The following is an 18774-nucleotide window of genomic DNA, read 5'->3' as shown; positions in this document are numbered from 1 at the left end:
TACAAGTAGGACACAGTTAGACACAATACCCAAAGGGAAACCCTGGAGCTCTAAAATATTTCTATCTTTACTGTAGTTAGTGTCAGTGGTCTAAGCTGTTTAACTGTGTGATATTGGCATTGGTTTGCTGCAGTCATTGGCATGAGGCCAGCAGCCAAGTGCTGGTCTGCAGCACTCGACCTTCTGTGAATTTATGAATTCATAAAACTAATTGTGCTAAGCTGAGAGTATTTATTTCCCATCTCTTTTTCCACACTGTCACATTTGTGAAGGTGAATTTGAGCCATTTGCTACATTTGGCCATGACCTGGTGTGTCATTATGGAAATAATTAAGTTTTTATTTTCAGTTTTTTAACAGTTGCTCTTGGCGTTTTAGGTGTGACTTTTCTATTGTCAAGATGTTGGTCTTCACAGTAGTCACTGTCGTTTATTGTCTTTAATGCTAGCTGCTGAGTTAGAGATCAGAGTTGTAGAGAAATAAAGGAAATAATTCACAGAGACATTTTGCTCTGATATACACACATGCTTGGACACACAGGTTTCTCCAGAATGAAACCAAATTTCACTTAACTTGAGTGCGACGCTACATGACATCAAATAAAAGCCACCTACAGCACGTATCTAACTGGGCAGATTGGTATCACATTGACTAAACTGCCAGGAAGACAACTGTGCCGGAATAAGATGAAGATAACTTAAATTGGTTGGGGTGAGTCAGAAAAAAACAGGCACAAAGTGTGTTTGTGTCTGTAAGTCATTGTGAGTATACACTTTTTAGTTGCCTTGTTAGCTGTGTTACTGTGTGTGTGTGTGTGTGTGTGTGTGTGTGTGTGTGTGTGTGTGTGCGTGTGTGTGTGTGTCCAAATTACACCCAACCAAATGTGTGTTTATGTGTGTGTGTATGTTATGTGTATGTACATGTATCAGTGCCTGTACTGTACATGCATTTACAGGACATGTGTAATAAGAGCTCTGTTAATTAACCGACAGCTCTGCCCTTGTGCTGTGGAGAGAGACAGAGAGAGAGGCCAAGAGAGAAACAGACCGGGAAAGAGAGAGAGAGAGGATCAAAGCAGGGGTCTTTGGCCAGGGGGCTCCCTCTGTGCTTAGATGAAATGCGGCGGCTGCAAACTTTAAAGACTTCCTGCCATTAGCCTGGACCTTGTCCCCTCGCAGGCCTGGACCTCCCCCTGTTTCTCCCCCACAAAACAATGACATAGAAAGAGAGAGAATGAGAGGGATGAAGAGAGAAAGTACAATGATCATAATGACTGTTATACAAGTGGACTGCTATTACTTAAACTTATTTCTTAAACTTCAGTGATAATAAATGAAGTGTCTGATTAAAAACACAGTATATGTGACCACAGTGATTTAACCAGCCATGAGTTAGTAAGCTATATCAGTGCTACTCCCCACCAGATGTTGGGCGTGATGGAAAATTTTATCTGCTGATCCAAAGAGGGAGAAGAAGAAGAAGAGCCATTTTCCAATTGTTAGGCATGACCTGAGGAGCATGGACACTCGGCAGTATCACACATAAAACGCATTTTCTGATTTAGCCTGCTCAGTGTTGACGATGTCTGACGTGACATAAATAATGGATGTGCATTTTTATAAACTTCAACCGTATGTGAGTTTGCATTTGCATTCTTGCACAATCTGAGCTCATAGTTGAGTGTGTTTGTGTTTGAATTCTTGGGCCCCCTCTGAGCAGCACCTCCACCTGGGCTGCATTAGAGAGAGGAAGTGTCTTTACTGTCCTTTCACCAGGGCATGCACACACTCACACACTTTAAACTACGTGAACACACACACACACACACACACACACACACACACACCTGACAGAGCCAGGGGCGCGATCTGACCATCTCTCTGGGCGGCGGTGAGCAGAGGAAGCTCACCAAGGGCTAACGAGGGAGGATCAAAGAGCGCATTTCCATGCCTCCCCTCTTCCTCTCGCTCTGTCTCTCTCTGTCTCCATTCCTCTCTCTGCCGCTCACAAGCAATAAGAGGCCCGCCGGCCGCCTGTCCTTGTGCTTGTTAGGCGGTGACAATAGGACGTGCCCTGAGCCAAAGGAAATGAATTATTTACCCCGCTCCCTCTTGTACTCTTGAAGAAAGAAAAAAAAAATCCCTTTTCTTGTTTTTCCATTGAACTCACGGCCCTTGTATTACACACACGCCTTGTTCTGCGGCCTTAGATGTTAAACGCTTGGAATAATTCTGTTCTCCGCTGTCGGCAAAGATATCCGTCCCCAGCTCGCCTGCACAGCACACACACGAACCAATACACACACAAAAGGGAAAGGGATGCATACTTGAAGAGATATGTACATGCATTGTGTGCAGACAAGGCTAAAACTCTCATTCTCGTCTTCACACACTTTAACCTCAGTGTAGTTCAGGGCAAACACACCGAGGGTGATATAGTGAAGGTTGGAGGGTAGGTGTTGTGGTCGGTGTGTGTTCGTGTGTATGTGTGGGTAGGAAGCTGCTCCTGACAAGCATACGCTTGCTAATTAATCTGATTATAAAGAGACAATTAAATCCACAATGAGACTTCATATCCCATGACCCCCGGCAGTGCGACGAGACCCTCACTAGCTAATGCTGCCCTCATCTGAGAGCTGACAGGAGCTGACATAGGCTGACATGAGTGCATCCGTACAGTGTGTGTGTGTGTGTGTGTGTGTGTGTGTGTGTGTGTGTGTGTACTTGAAGCTACTTTCTGCACAGTACAATATGCCCTTGGTGAAGTGGCCTCCATAATTATTTCACTTATTCCCACACGTCCTCTCTTTCTCTCCTCCTCTCTCCCTTCCCCAATCACACTTCTCCTCATCATAATTCTTCATCACACCCCTTCCTCCTCCTCCTCCTCCTCTTCTTCCTCTCCTCTCTTTTCTCATCTGTCCGCCCCTCCTTATTTTCTGTCTCCGCTTATCTTTCTTCTTCCCCTGTCCTCAGTTGAAGCCCTGCCTCTGTTCTTAGGGGCCGTAATGACTGTCTTTGAAACAAGGGGGAGTAATGGTCACCTTGATAATGATGATGGTCGTGTTGGTGAAGCGGCGAGAGTGCAGGGGGGCGGAGCGTAGCCTGTCAGCGTAGGCTCACCTCGCTTGCTCTCCTGTCCGAATGTCAGAGTGTGAGCGGAAACTAGTGAACAGTATAACCGGAGATTGTTCTTTTCTTTTCTTTTTTTTTCCCTTTTCTGTTCTTTCTTTCTCCATTTCCCCCGTTAGATCAATACTCAAAGACTGGGGGCCGACACAATGTGCTGCGGGCTACACTGGGGCCTGTGTGGGCCCCAGACAATCCATCTCTATACACTTCTACTGGTGGGGGACATGAAAGCGCCTTCATTAGCCGCGCCAAAAGACTCATATATTTCTCACAGGGCATAAAAGGCCATTGTAAAAACGCCCTCTGTTCCCTTTCAAACATAAAACGTGTCAGACGGCACAAAAGGATTCCAGTCGTCACAGAGAGCGAGGATCATTACCGAACAAGTCAGCAGAGGAGAGAGAAGCAGGCCGTGCAAAGTGAGGGGACCAACGACAGGAAATCATGATTAGAGGAATACATTGAAGGGAGTGGGGTAAGAGTTTTGATGAGTAACCGGGAAGAGGAGGCTACATGCAAAACAGAGAAGAGATGGATGAAGGGAGAGAAGTGGCCATGAGGAGAGGAAGGTGATCTATCCAAACAAAGGAATATTGCAGGCAGTCCTTTATGCTTCAGGCGGCTCTGTCTTTTTCTCTCTGACTTTCTGTATGTACAAACCTTGAGTTAGGGGAGCATCTGCTCTAAAAGCTCCTTTCTGGAGTCCTTGGACAGATAATGACTGCACTGCTAGTCTATTATCAAGCACACAGGCCTTGCACACTGTTGTTCCAGCCTCTCCCAGAGTCTCCACAATAGAGCCACGATTTCAATGGTCCCGCGCCCCCCCACCACCACCACCACCACCCCCATCCCCGGCCCCCAACTGCAGGGAAACTGACCCCACACATGACCGGCAAAAGAACTCAATTACTGGTAAGGTGCCACGGTCAAAGCTGTCTCAGTTTCACGATGCCCAAACTGGCATTGTTCAGGAAGCAAATCACTGCGCTTGTAGGGAGGTTGTCCCTCATGAAATATAACTGGAATTCAGACACGGTGAGTTCAACAGAGACAAAAGAGGAGAAAAATGACGCTTTGGATATCAGTGTTGAGACCCCTGGCAAAAGAAGCTGATTGAGATTGACCTCTGCTATATGCTGTACAACAGACAATGCTGTATCTCTTACACAAGCTCTCTTTATGCACTGAAACGCAGACAGCAATGACCTCCCGATCTGTGCCATTATCACCCCAGAATTCTTTTCAGCTTTTAGCTGAGCGACTGAGTCCACAGCCATGACCAAAATCGATGCAGTGGCAAATATTCACGAAAAAAAAGGCTGGAACATAGAAAATAAAAAAGGTGAATAAAAGAAGTGGAATGAAAAGGCCAGAAATAAATGGAGAAAAGAAATGGCATAGTGTGAGCCTGTATTTATCTGCTTAAAACTATTGCATTCTATTTTTTTTTTCTTAGTGTTGGATTATACAGAGCAGGAATCCAGGTGAATGACATGAAAATACTTTTTTGTTCTTATTTTTTTTCTTGCAAGCCTGCTTTCATCAGTGCTTTGTGGTTTGGAGAGAGTTTGGACTCCAAAAGCAAAGATGTTTCTTACAGTAATTGATTATTTCAAGGTAGTGTTCCTTTGTCAAAACTGTAGATTCAACGTTATTTGTTCCTAACCACCGGGTCAAATGGGTAACTTCCCAATACAACATTTAGAAAATGTTCTGTGTGAACTTTTCTCGCCTTATTGTCTTTCAGAATATCACATTTAGGAAAATATGTGGCCTTTGCTCTTGAATAAAAGAAGCGCAGATTATCTGTTAAAGACAGATTCTCACACCTCCTCCCTCTTCTCTTACTTTGTGCTCCTGTGCTTCAATTCAGATAGTTGCATGTGTCTTTGGATTGACCTATTTAGGAATTAATGTGCTGATAAGACAACAAAAACAACACTTTGATGAGGGGAGGGCAGGGGGTCATGTAATCAAAAAAAGTTGCCATATTTGTACTGGAGCGGATCAACTTGTCTGCGCGGCTTAAAAGACTCATTACATTATTAAGCCACACTGCAGTGATTTGTTTTCAAGTACAACAAGGCTCACTGTGCTCAACATTAACTGCCCGTGTTGAGCATAGGGTGTGTGTATGTATGTGTGTGGGGGGATGAGGAGGGGGGTGGAGGTTGCAAGGAACACCAACTATCTCAGCAGACATGTTCGAGATGGAAAGCCACTGCTGACCTGCGGAGGGAAAGGCTAGAGTATTAGTCCAACAGCAAAGATTACATGGTACTTACAGGAGGTCAGGCTCCAGAGAGAGTACAGGGGAAGAAAGTGTGGGGGGGGGGGGGGGCTCTGTGAGTGTGTGTGTGTGCGTGTGAGATAGAGAGAGAGAGTGACAGAGAGCATACAGTAGTTCTGCTTGTTAGTATGACATGTCAGATTTGGATAACAGCTGACCTACAGTTGCTGTCTCATTTCTTACAATCTCAAAACTACTACATTTTGATAAGTGCACAAGGCAACAACTTTTCCTTGTAAGTACAGCTTTGTAGGATTTCATTAAGGATATATCACTGCCAAGATATTAACGATTCTGTAAGTAAATTTTAAATTCTGTATTTTGAGTAGTCCGACTTCTAACCTACATAGTTTTGTTTTAATGCTCTACCCAAAACTCTCCTTGATTAATCAATAAGTCATACACTGTTTAAAATTTCAAACAACAGTGAAGATAATGCCCTAATTGCTTGTTTTGTCTGACAAAAACCCAAAGGTGTTCAGTATGAATTGATAATTAAAATAGTTGCAGCTCTAGGAGGATAAATGTTTGTGTTTCTCAGGGAAATCTAGGATGATACAGGAATAGTAGCAATGAAGGTCAATTTAGTAACTCACCAGAAATATAATACGCTACTTATTATTCCAACAGAGTCAATTTAAAAACTTACAAGAACCTGATTTGAAATGCAAGGTACTATGGCTGTCACTTTTTCAAAAAAAGTTTGACCAGATGATGTTTAACATGTAATTTGTTTGTATTAATTCAAATGCAAACCCACTTGCCTTGTCCTGAAGTATGTTGTAGAACTGATGCTGTTCCGTTTTTTCACAGAGCCTCCACTCCTCCACTACCTCACTTGACAGATTTTATGTTGTGGTAATGTTACTGCAGCCTCACCTTTATCAGCACATTTTCTTTCCAGTTACGTTTTGAATCAAAATCCCTCCACACATGATTTCTCAGATGATTTGCTGTCATGCTCATACGTTCAGTACCATTTGAGGGTTTCATCAAAGAGGACAAAGAGAACAACAATTGCCTTGTTTACTGAGACACCAGGCAGGGCACATGCAGTAGATCAGAGAGAGCATTTATGTGCTGTGAATTTGGTCAGATAATTCCAGATTGAAAATAACTTTTTTTCATCCATTGAAACCGTAGAATTTTGCATAAAAAGTTAAAAAAGTGACAGCCTTAGAAGGTTTATTCTAAAAATATGAACACCACATTTCTAAGATGTAACATTTTGGGGGAGATTCTAATATGTGTTAAGTATCATTTAGCTATTTCTGTTTTGACAGTTTTTCTTTCTCCGCAAGAGCATCCGAGTTCAAATGAAAGTCAATAGGTGATAATGCTCTTCTTGAGATTTATTTTCATTTTGACCTCTGGCAAAGACCATCCCAGCACTAAAATGATTTTTTTAAAGCACCTCCTTTGATCCAAGCAGGTAAAAACAACTTTCAAGGGGTCAACTGTGATACAGAGCAAATACAGCACCACGGCCCAGTCAGCAACCTTCTCAACTGAGGCGCGACACAATCACTTCAGGGCTGCTAAAAAGCTTAAAAGAAAGGGGTTAGAGTGGACAAGCAATAAAACCCATCCGGCAGGGATCAGCAGGTGTTCCTTTATTATCAAGCCTTTAATAAACTACCTAAAACAACTATTTTCAACTAATGAGTGTCAGTGGAAAAAGCCTTTTACATTACCTAGATAAAGTGTCTGGCCACCCAGCTGCACTAATTTCTAAATCTGTTTTTTTTTTTTATGTTTTGTTGTTATTTTGTCAATAGGGGTTGTGTGCAGCACAGTTACAAGGACATGTGATGGAGAGACATGCTGTATCACGTGTCCTGCAGCAGCCTTGACCAAAAAGAATTGCATTCCTACCATCTAAAAGTGCCCCTCGGCTTTTTTGATTATGTTGCACTTATGTCCTGTCATGTGCCTCTTTGTATCGCTTGAATACATAAATTGTAAGACCTCATAGCATGTAATTCATATGTTAATCTGTTGTACTAGGCAACATTTGTTCTGACATTTGTACAAGTTAATCTGATAATGCCCCAACAAGCATTATATAAAGTTCAGTTCAATTTTAAATACACTTATTTAAGGGCAGTTTGACCAATGTGACTGGGACTTTAGTTTATGTAAAGTGAGTCCAAGTGTATCTGAATACTATGTTCAAAGTACAGAAAGGCACAGCTGATGGAGATAACTTATCTCTGCCCGTCAGCGAGGGAATACTTCTGTCACTTGGCTGGAGCATATGATTGCAGGTATATGCAGATTCTATCGGTGACTGGGTGAGTCGCATGCACCGAGGCTTATCAGGAGTTTGCAGGAGCCGGCTCTCCTACAGTGGGATCCACAAACACCTGTTGAAAAGGAGCGCGGTAGCTGCTGAACTCGACACGATAAGAGACGACAGTAAACGCACCAGCCAACAGGAAGAGTCGGATGTTCGGCGAGATGTAGATCTCACAGACGCGAACAAATAAGCAAAAAAAAAAAAAAGATGGTAGAAAGTGTCATCTGAATTGTGTTTCTTTGCTCTGAGCAAAACACACACAGGAGTCGATGTAACTACAATTTTCATATACTATACATGCTGCTGTTCTCTTCCTCTTTTTTTTTTTTTTGCTTTTGTTTTAACAGAGGTGAAATGTTGAAAACCAGACTGGCCACGTTGAATCTTTGTGAAGATTAGCAAGCGGAAAGCACATGTGCTCTGAGGGAGGTTCACCGCGATAATTACCAAGCACTCCCGGTTGCATCTGCCTCATGCTAACTGGTGGCAAGCCAACCGACAACATGCACCAAAAACAACAGTCCCTCTCTGCTGGCACTGCTGCCGTTCACTCACTGCTTTTTTTTTTTTAAGCTCTCTGTGTCTAAGCCTTTTTCTCTCCCTCTCTCTGGCCCCATCTGTCTCTCTTCCTCTTTCATCTCTTCGTCTTCTGCATCTTTATCACATTTCCTTTTTTTTCTCCCTCCTGAGCTCTCTTTTTCTCCCCTCCTACTCTTGTTTTCACTCCTCCTCTCTCCGTTCTCTCGCTCCTCTCTGCACCCGAGGCCATGTGGTCCAGGCGAGGTAGCAGGGTGACAGAAGCCGGACCCTTTGGTGTTGCAAGTTCCTTATCTCGCTTACGAGGTGCTGCCGTGCATGTGCGCTGTGTGTGTGTGTGTGTATGTGTGTGTGTGTGGGGGGGGCGCTGTTCTCGAGGGCATAGCGAGGTGTGAGAGGATGATGCACTTGATACACTGTGAGGAGAGGAGGAAGAAGTGAGGGAAAGAAGTGGAGGGAGAGACTTCCAGAGAGAGGAGGGAGGGAGGTGGAGGCCAGGTTGCACTGCTTGCGCTGAGTACGCCTCCTACTGGAACTTAGTTTAGTCATCAAAGAGCCATGTGTTCACACTGCAATAAAATACCCAATTCAATAAGTCAGTAACTGTTGAGCTTTTCTTCATGTTAAAAAAGTACAAAAATAGTGGATAAAATGATTACACTTGTTTTCAACTAGATAATGTTCCTGTTCCCTGTGTAGTCTTTGTGATTGTATAAATCTATATATCATGTTTTTCAAAAAAAAACTTTAAACAGGAGAATTTAGTTCATCCTAGTTTGACTCATTTTATTCTGTTAAAGAAAAACAAGTTTTATGAAATTACTTGTTAAAACATGTCAATGTATATTTACTTCACCACAAAACTGAATTAATAATTAAACCGAAACTAATTATAACACCAATGTAACTTATAATATCATTATAAGTTACTTCAAATTGTGTTTGTTGGGCTTGAGACTTAAAACAGAAATCCTACATAACAAACAGGAGGTGTAAAGTCTCAAAGAAGTGGGTGCTATTGAGTTGCATTATGGGAAATGTAGGATCCAGCATTTTGACCTACAGTAGGAACTAAAAGTCATGTATCTTGACCTCTGCTGGTTCAATTTTGACCATTCTATATCTGTTTCTTGTGACTTTCCAAACTTTATGGAAGTGCAATAATAAATCGCCCTTCAAGTGCTACAGAAAAAATGCCTGTTTCTGCTTTGGTGATATTTTCTTGTTTTGATTGACTGCACGAATGGGAGAGAAAGATGATTACTTGTAGCAGAACTCTACAGTCTAGGGTACAGTCCTTTACTTAAATCATTCAATTAGTCAATTGGATGCCCTTGAGCAAGACTCCAAACCCTCGACTGCTCTGGAGATGCTGAAGCTGGTGGGCCCAGTAGAAAGCTGTGGTTTTACTGGGCAGCACCCAGGTGTTAGTGTAAAGCACATAGATGTAAAAACATCTGGATTTATATACATTTAACATGCCGTTCTGACCCTGAATTGATCTTCTTGAAAACACTGTCCAAAGTGGATATATTTGAAAACACAGGTCTTGAATTGTTAGCATGGACAAGGGAGCATTTCAGGGCTGATGTACAGCGCAGTGACCAGGAGTAAAACTGCTGGCTTGCACATACTCAACCAGACAGATTTCAGTATTTTTCTATTAACATCAATGTCAATGATAAACTTTTCCAAGGTGATCTGAAAAGGCCTTTTACTTTCAACATGTAAACAGCATTTCTACCCTATTAGTGTGGACATGGCCTAAGAGCGTGGAGCAGCGTTTTATGGATGAAGAGAATGAAGAGCCTCCTCAGCACAGGCTCCCTTGGTAAATACCTAAGTTAAGAGGCAGAGGTCTTCGGATGCTTCTGCCTCTCTGCAGCCTGTAGCTGACAGACAGAGCAGAATGGCTTGACTTTTGGATTGGAGCCCTTTTGTGTGTGGCACAGACGCCGAGCAGACATTGCACAGCCGTTGCGTGGACGTGGAGGCCTCGGGTCGCCGCTACACTGTTATTAAAAACAGTGTGATAGCATGTGGGCTGTTCCCTCTCCTCTCCCTGTTTCTTCTCACTCTTTTCTCTCCTTGAGCATGATCTATCACTCCTCTCTTGCCCTCTTTCCAGTAAAATAACTACTGCAGTCCTCTGTTTCTCTTTTTTTTTTTTTTTTTTTTGACTGTGTTTACCAGTGAGGCAGCTTTCACACAGCAGACCTGCTGACTATATTTTACTAGAGCAGTCTCATTGGCCCTCTCTCCCACAACCATACATTTCACTCTCTGTTTATCTCATATACCACTCCTATCATTTTTCCCTCTCCTCTCCTTGCTATCTCTCATCATAAACTCTCTTCTACTCTCTCTCGATGTTCAAAGATCTCAGCATGAAAAAAAAAAATCACTGCCTTGTTGTGATTCAGCTGACTTGAGCACCCAACACCCACCCACCCCCAATTGAGAGACAAGTGTTTTTCAAAGACGCTCTCTTGGAGGTCCTTGAAGAAGATGGTGACAATTCTCAGGATTTTCAAGTAAACCATGGGCAAAAAAAAAAAAAAAAGCATCCCATCAGTCAGTGCCAGTAAGTGAAATGGCAAGCATTTGGAACCAAAAGGCTTTTTTTCTATATCTGTCTGTCTGTCTGCTCTTTGAAGTGAAAGGCGTTTAAAAAATCCTCCCTGTTTTGGACCTTCTGAAAATGTCACAGTGAATTTTTTATACAGGTTACACAGACTTCATTCAATGTTGAGAATGCAGCTGTGTACTCATATGCACGCATATATATTGTAATGATTTCTGGCTAGAATATTGATCTCTTTTTCTCTGTTTGTTGAGTCGCTGATATGCACTTCAATCCAGTGCTGACCGGGGTCTTGATTGACTCATACCTTGGAAACAACTGCAACAGCCATCAAATATCTATAGAAAGATATGATGGCTTACTCTAACAGAGGCAAAAATCCTCATTTCCCTCCCATTTTCCTCTCATTTCCCCGTTCACTTTCCCCTGAGAGCACGGTAAAATGGGTTCTATTACAATACCCATCACAAGCCCCTTTTTAAAAAGTGGATACAGATGCACACACAGGTATTCAGGAGCCAAAACATTCCACATTACAATAACTTGACGGAAATGTGCGCATTCAGGCGTAAAGACTCATATGCATAGGCAAATTGCAAACAAAAAGTCAGTCCCAAAGATCATGTCTTCAAAACAAACATGGGCTGAAACAAAGTCACAAACACAGTGGCTGAGTGGATCAGCCAAGCCAGCCTGCTTATAGTTCATCATTCAAGTTATCCATTCAGTTGGCTGGTCAGTCAGGTACAAGAGTATAACTATAGAGTCTGTAATGTCAACAACAAACTTCTGGAAGGATGTTTCTCGATGAGGAGTCATCACCATCTTTGTTACTGGAGCCGAAAAATCGAAATTTTCATAAACAGGATGGAGCCATGGTCAGTTAAGCAAGCAGCAACCAAAGCTGAGATGAGACACCATCAGTCAAAAATACTTTCTTAGGCCATAATTCCTTTTAATGGAATTATCATCATGGAGACACGATAGAGAGAGGCAAGAAGCAAAAATAGCTGAAATGGGAATAACGTTCAAACATTCGGACAATCGTTCCTTGAAAGCATTCATGAAGTAGAAATCAGTTGTACACACAAAAAGTTGCAAAAGTATCTGTAATTGTATTGAACATTTAGTTCAAACCCTGTTTATTTTTCCACTTCCGCACACCTGGCCAATCACTTCATGAAGTGAATGTGATTGTTTGAATGTCGGTTTATGAAAGTTACAGAAATTTCCCCCCATTCTGACGCCGGAAAGGTGTGCAGGGAGGGATTTTCAGACACTGTGCGATCATCCAACAAGCTCTTCAGTTTGGCAGGGAGTTAGGTAGTCAAGCACTTAGTCAGCCAATCAGCCAGTTGATCAGTCAGTCAGAGAAACAGGCAGACAAGCAGACTTTATATCTGGCTGCAGTCTGAGCTAATTCCCAAGACCAGGCCCTCATGGCTCCAGAGACGGGCAAGAGGGGTGGAGCCAGGAGGCCTATCAAAGGTCCATCCACAACGGACCTCATTACAGCTTCAAGAGGCGCAGTCACACCTCGCTCCAGCCATCCCACCACCCAGCCCCAGAAACCGCTCTGCTATCCTCCTTCTCTGTCTCTCTTGTTCTCTGTTCTGATACTCGTTCTCTCTCTCCTCTGTCTTCCCTAGAAGGGGCACATCAGATGTAAACAAAGCCCAACGCCAGCCACTAATTAAATAGATGAGCGGTATTAACATAACCTGAAAGCCCCAGCCAATTGTACCCCCCTCACCCCCCACCCACACATACACACACACACACACTTCCTTTTAATACCCCTCCCCCTCATCCCTCCATCCATTTTTTGAAATTTTTTTTCTTGTTGTTGTGATCCGAGCAGTGAGCGCCAATTGTGGGCAGTGTAATTACCATTAGGACAGAAAAGCCTAGCATGTCTTTGATATGGTAATGATGCTTCATGTACACCCTGTACACCCTCCAACCCCCATCCCTAACCGGCACACACACACCCGCACCATCACCTCCCTCTCCTGTACACCTCCCCCCCCCTCCCCAAAATAATCTCACCCATGAATATCAAGTAGGGCAACTCGTCAACACCTGATAGTGACGGCTGCAGTTTTGCGTGAGCCGTTCTGGGGTGACAGGAGGGGTGAGAGAGCAAAAGAGATGGAGGGGAGAAAGAAAGAACGGATGGGTGATGGATAAAGCGACAGAGGGCAGGGTTGGGGGCAGGGGTGTGGTACGAACATAAGTGCCAAAATTACACAGACAGACAGAGAGGGGGAGGGAGCGACAGAGGCGGAAGAGAGTGATAAGAGGAGAGGAAAGTGAAAAGATTACAAAATTGTGACAAAAGAGGAAAGGAGGTGGAAGGGCAGGAGAGTAGGCTTGTCAAGCTTATTGTCACATGCTAGCTACATGATTGTCGGGTCCTGCTTTAATTATTAATTGCACTTGTCAGGCGTCATTAAGTCCTCTTTAGCATCTCAGTGTTGGTCTGACCGGACAGAAACCCCCCCACTGCTATCATTGTTCTAGTGACATTTTCTTCTTCCACTCTTTGCCTTTCTCTTCACCCCGCTCCTTCTTTTTTCTTAAGCCCTCCTGCCTTGGTCATAAAAACATCCTTTTTCCTTCTCCTCACATCCCCATCTCTGTCTTTTATTTTTCTACTTGTGTATGCCCTCTCCTCTGACTCCTGCTCCCTTGCTCTCCATCATTCCCTTTCTCTCCGTCATCTCTCATCCTCTCTGTCCAGGCTCTGGCCTCCAGCCCATGGATGGAACAGGAACAAACCGACTGCCCAGCTCCCCGCTGTCTCCCTCTCATCCCAACTACAGACACCATCCCTCCAATGCCTCCATCAGTCCAAATCCCGCAGCCTTTCCCCTCAACACCACGCGGCCCTGGCCAGCCTCACAAAATAGCCATGGACCTGGATCCCATGAATAAGAGAGTGCGACAAGTCTCATGGGGACACAATGCACAATGTCAGATGCACAAAGTGTCCTGTACATTCAGCGCCTCGCCTTTGTGGTGGTAAAAATCCGAACCCATTGGCTCTGCAACCTGAAGCCAATGCCAGCTAAAGAAAAACTTGGATTGAACACAAAAATGATCCAATTAAACTTCAAACAGGATACTGTATACGCAGCATGTTATCACACATGAACTTGTGCTGTAGTCTAAAAAACAGCATAATTATTCATTGGAGAATGGATATACAGTGATTTACACTGCAAGTACTGTATGTTGGCATCGACCACAGGCACTGTGTGCCATAATTGGTTTGCGTGGATGAACATACATTGAGTACACTGTGTGCAAACCTACAAATCACACCACATCTATTGATCCTGTCATCAAAATTGCATGCAGTATATATACTACTGAAGGGCTTTTCAAAAATATGTTTGAGAGAAAACATAATTGCTGCCTGGACTATGTTCAGTGGCAACAATTATTCCAATCCAGAAAGTGTTATGTACTGGTAATGCACAGAAGTCATAGGGAGGTGGTCTGGAAGGATGGTGGGCCTACAATGCACAGGACTTTAATAACAGGTACTGAGGTTCACATCCTGAGTCTTGCCCGTGGTTAGATTTAGGAAACTAAAACACTTTGACTGAGATCAGTGAGAGATTGAGGTGTTTGTGAATGATTAAAGAAGTAAACAAGTCCAATCTTGTGCTTCTAGTCACTGTTTACTTTACTTTTTTAATATTTAACAAAGACCATCACCTCTCCCCTAACATTAACCAAGAGCTTTGAGTTGCCTAAACATAACCCTGAAAACATGAATCATGATTTACTTGCCAAGAGCGGAAATTGTAGGGAAAAGAGATAAAATACATCGACATCGTTAACATTTTGGAAATATATTCAGAGTGAAAATTTTGTGACTTTATTTAATTTCCTCACAGTTTTAATAAAAATTGGAATTCGGGCGTGATTTCTTTTAAAACATACAGTATTTGCTGTAGTATTACATACATGTAATTTTTAAGAGACAATTGTGTTTAATCATGAAATGTTTGCTTACTGAAAAGCAAAGTTTAGCAAGCAAACATGACAATTCACTTAAATATTACATGACAATCAAATATCAAATAACTACATATGGTAGCAAAGATCTTGAATGGGAAATCATTTCCAATTTGTATTGAGATTAAGTTGTCAGAATGTTCCTAAGACAAACAAAACATCATTTTAATATTGATAACAATGTTTATAAAGCTGTTTTGTAGAAAAAGAGTCGGTGGAGGTGAGAGAGGATGAAGGTAGGCGGGCTTCACTGCTCTCTCTCTCTGTCGTCCCGTTGGCTCCCCAGTGGGCCACAGAGAGCAGAGGGAGCCCCGGCCGATCAGAGGGGAGCCCAGATGGACAGAGACGCATACACACAAACACACACATACACACACATGCATACACACACTCCCTCAGTCACTCACATGTCATATGTTATCCCATCTGCACCGTCACCAAGCTGCCTGTAACCCCAGGGCCTTGCAGGGGATTCACATACGCGGGCACACACACACACACACACACACACACACATGTCGTCCTAGGTCCCTTTTGGGGACATTACATAGACTTACATTAATTTCCTGGAGACCTACCCTAACCCTAACCATAACCACTACTTGCCTAACCCTAACCCTTACCCTGACCTTAACCACTGACCCAAAAATCAGCGTTTTACTAAAATTACTTTTGTCCCCAATTGGACAAGCCGTCCCCAATCAACTGGTCTTAAAGTCTGAAGTTTGTCCTGGAAAGTAGCCTATGACACACACATGCATACACACAAGCACACACACACACACACACACACACACATACAGTATATACATACATGCAAACACAGTCAATCAGTCACACACAAAGGTTACAAAAATGTGTGATTGTATACACACACATTCACACAGCAGAGGTGTTCCCAGTGTGTGAGGTGAAGATAACTGCAGCCTCTCTTGTTCACATGAGTGGGCAATACACACAAGCACACACACATATACACACACACAAATGCACACACTCCTCAATATGACACTTCTCACATGAGTGGCAAAGCTATTCTATACAGTAGGTAAACACTGTTGTATGATCCATTGTGTGTTTTTTCCTATAGAGGCTGACAGATACTGAATCTATAAACACACAAGTACATTTGTCATTCACATTCACAATTAATGGACTGACAGGATGTAAATAGATATACAGTACATACAGTCAAAATAAAGAGATGCTGGATTTTACAGTTCACAAAAGACGTGGTGGTAGCTGACGAGTACAATTAACATGGCTCTGGCTTCTTATTGAATACACACACTGGCAATAAGATCAAGTATCGAGAAGAGTACTCTATACAGATATTAGCATGTTGACAGATCTTAGCATGCTAACGTTTACTAATTAGTACTAAACACAAAAGACAGCTGAGGGTGATGGGAATGTCATTAGTTAGCAAATATTTGATCATAAACCAAAGTATTAGAGAAACTGTATTTGTATGTAACTGTAACTTTATTTTATACCAGTAATATGAACAATAAACAGTGACATATCTAAGGTTAACAAGGTCAGATGGGGTCAAGGGAAGAGAGGACCACCAAGTTATGTCAAGTTTAAATTGATCAAGAGGGCGAAAGATTTTAGCAAAAAGGTCACTAAATGAAGTTGTTATAAACACACCCAAGAATCTAAAACCTTTAGAGACAACTCTGAATGGGAAGAGAGAGCATGGTATTTTCTAAGATAGAGCATTAATGGGGAGAAGTTCATTTTTATGAAAATTTAACTTATATCCGGAGTATTTGCCAAATTGAATTAAAATGTCTTTGATAACTGGGAGGGATGAGTTGGAGGCATATAACAGCAGATCATCTGCATATGAGGACAGTGAAACAATCCTGATGATTCCCTCAAATCTCCTCTACCCTCAAAGCCAATGGCTAAGGGTTTGATGGCCTTAATGAACAGAAGGGGAGAGCAAAGTCTTGTGTCTCGTCCCACAGCAGAGAGCAAAGGACCGAGACCTCACGCCATTAGTAAGAACACAAGTGACAGGAGATTTGTAGAGCAACCAAATCGAAGCAGTCAAATCAGAACTGAAGCCAAATTTTTCCAAAACATAGTAAAGGTATTTCCACTCAACCCTGTCGAATACTTTTTCAATGTCTAAGGATATTATTACCTCAAGAGTGTCAGGGTGGGGGAGTTCCCTCTGACCATGAAGCCAGTTTGGTTTGTTGAAATCAAAGTCGGTAGGGCCTGTTGTAAACATGAAGCTAAAACCTTAGCTAGGATCTTTTGGTCCACATTTAAAGACCCCTTCCAATGAAAATCAAGTTTTTAACCTTGTTAATATGTCCATATGATGTTTTTCATATGCTACAAGACATATCAGGAGCAAAATAAGCAGTCAACACCATGGCTGAGCATTTACGCTTTGAAATTGCAGTGTATTGTGGATTCAGTTGGGCAGAATTTCCTATGTCAAATCTAAGGAACAAATCATTTATAATTAGAGATAATTATATGCAGAGTCTACCTCCTTGGGTTTTCACCGACCGTTGATTCTGATCTGCACTGAAGAATAGCAACCCGTTGAGTTGAAAAGTCGAGTCCTGCATGTTGCTATTTAGCTAAGTTTCCATCAGGAGAAAAACACAACAGTTCTTCACTCAGTCTCAGTCAGATCAAATCCATTTTGTTATCACAAGGAGTGAACGTTGACCAGAAAGAGCGATGGTCATGTTAGCTTTTAGCTTGACTAACAGACCAGCTCGCTAACCCTCTTCTGCTTCCATGCATACCACTTCCTCTTGCCTCTGAGCTATTGTAGTCTGCTACGCTAGTCCCCCGCCACAGGGCATTGTGTCCTCAGGAGCTGCAGTCTGCTGAGCGCCACTCTAAGCTTCGGTGGTAGTGAGGCAGGCGAGTTGTTGAATTGCATATCAACCCTCTGGAGTTGATCCAATATCCCCACCAGCCTGGCTGTTTCTGCTCTTTTCAAATGAGAAGCAAAAGAAATAGCTTGTCCCTGCAGGTAAGCCTTACACACCTCCCACAGGATGCCTCTTGCAATGTTGGGAGTATTGTTCATTTGGAAAATGTGAGAGATTTCATCAGAAAAGAAATTTTTAAATTGCATTTTGGTTAATGATAGAGGGGAAGCCTCCACTGTCTGGATGAAGAGCTGTGATTAGGGAAACATATGTGAACTGATGTGGCAGCATGATCTGAGATCACTATCCTATGGTACATGCTAGAATTAGTCCAATGTAAAAGTCTATTGTCAATAAGAAAGAAATTCATTCTCGAGTATGAATGATGAATGTGGGAGAAAAAGGAGAAAGGTTTTACAGACGGATGGGTGGATCTCTAAGGGTCACTTAAACTGAGCTGGTCCAAAAAATGTTTTCAGTACCGTGGCAGAATTAGACAGAGTGGTTTAGAAGAAGATCTATCAAGATTAGAGTTTTGAATAAGATTAAAATCACCACCTAAAATCAGATAATGACTGTCTATATCAGAGAGAGAGATGAAGAAAAAAAGTAATAAATCTGTCATCATCCCAAAGTACATGCTAAAATCACAGGGATATTGAACAACCTGCCCAAGACAGTAACAAAGCAACCATTGGGATCTTCAATAGATTTAAAAGGTTTAAATGTTACATTTTTGCTGATTACAATGCCTGCCCTCTCAGAAAACTTGGAGTGAAATATGTGACTCATCCAGGGTCTCCTAATACATGAAGTATCAGAGGGCCTGAGATGGGTTTCCTGGAGGAGAAAATATCCCCTTTGAGCTGTTGTAGGTGTGCCATAACTTTACCCTTTTGGTGGCTCCACTGACTCCCTTAACATTCCATGAGACAAACTGACATATACAGAAACACAAAAGACGAAGAGAAAATGGCAATACGAAAATATAAA

At 42.5% G+C, this 18774-nt stretch overlaps 1 protein-coding gene and 1 long non-coding RNA gene across 11 annotated transcripts in view; one reads left to right on the top strand and one right to left on the bottom strand.

The window, feature by feature from the left end:
* The window catches only part of sox5 (SRY-box transcription factor 5), a 271640-nt gene that overhangs the window by 189641 nt on the left and 63225 nt on the right, over positions 1-18774 (bottom strand). The window lies entirely within an intron of this gene.
* LOC137176310 (uncharacterized) overlaps positions 1-18774 on the top strand; it is a 275304-nt gene that overhangs the window by 227771 nt on the left and 28759 nt on the right. The window contains exon 4 of one of the 8 annotated variants that reach the window (XR_010925848.1): positions 13587-14768. The exons of the other annotated variants lie outside the window; for them this stretch is intronic. This is a non-coding gene — a long non-coding RNA (uncharacterized lncRNA). Of the gene's footprint in view, positions 1-13586; positions 14769-18774 lie in introns of those variants that run through there. 8 annotated transcript variants of the gene reach the window in all.

Source organism: Thunnus thynnus, chromosome 23 (genome assembly GCF_963924715.1).
Source record: "Thunnus thynnus chromosome 23, fThuThy2.1, whole genome shotgun sequence".
Classification (NCBI taxonomy): domain Eukaryota; kingdom Metazoa; phylum Chordata; class Actinopteri; order Scombriformes; family Scombridae; genus Thunnus; species Thunnus thynnus.
The sequence above is the reverse complement of the archived record's forward strand: the minus strand, read 5'-3'. Positions and strand labels throughout refer to the sequence as shown.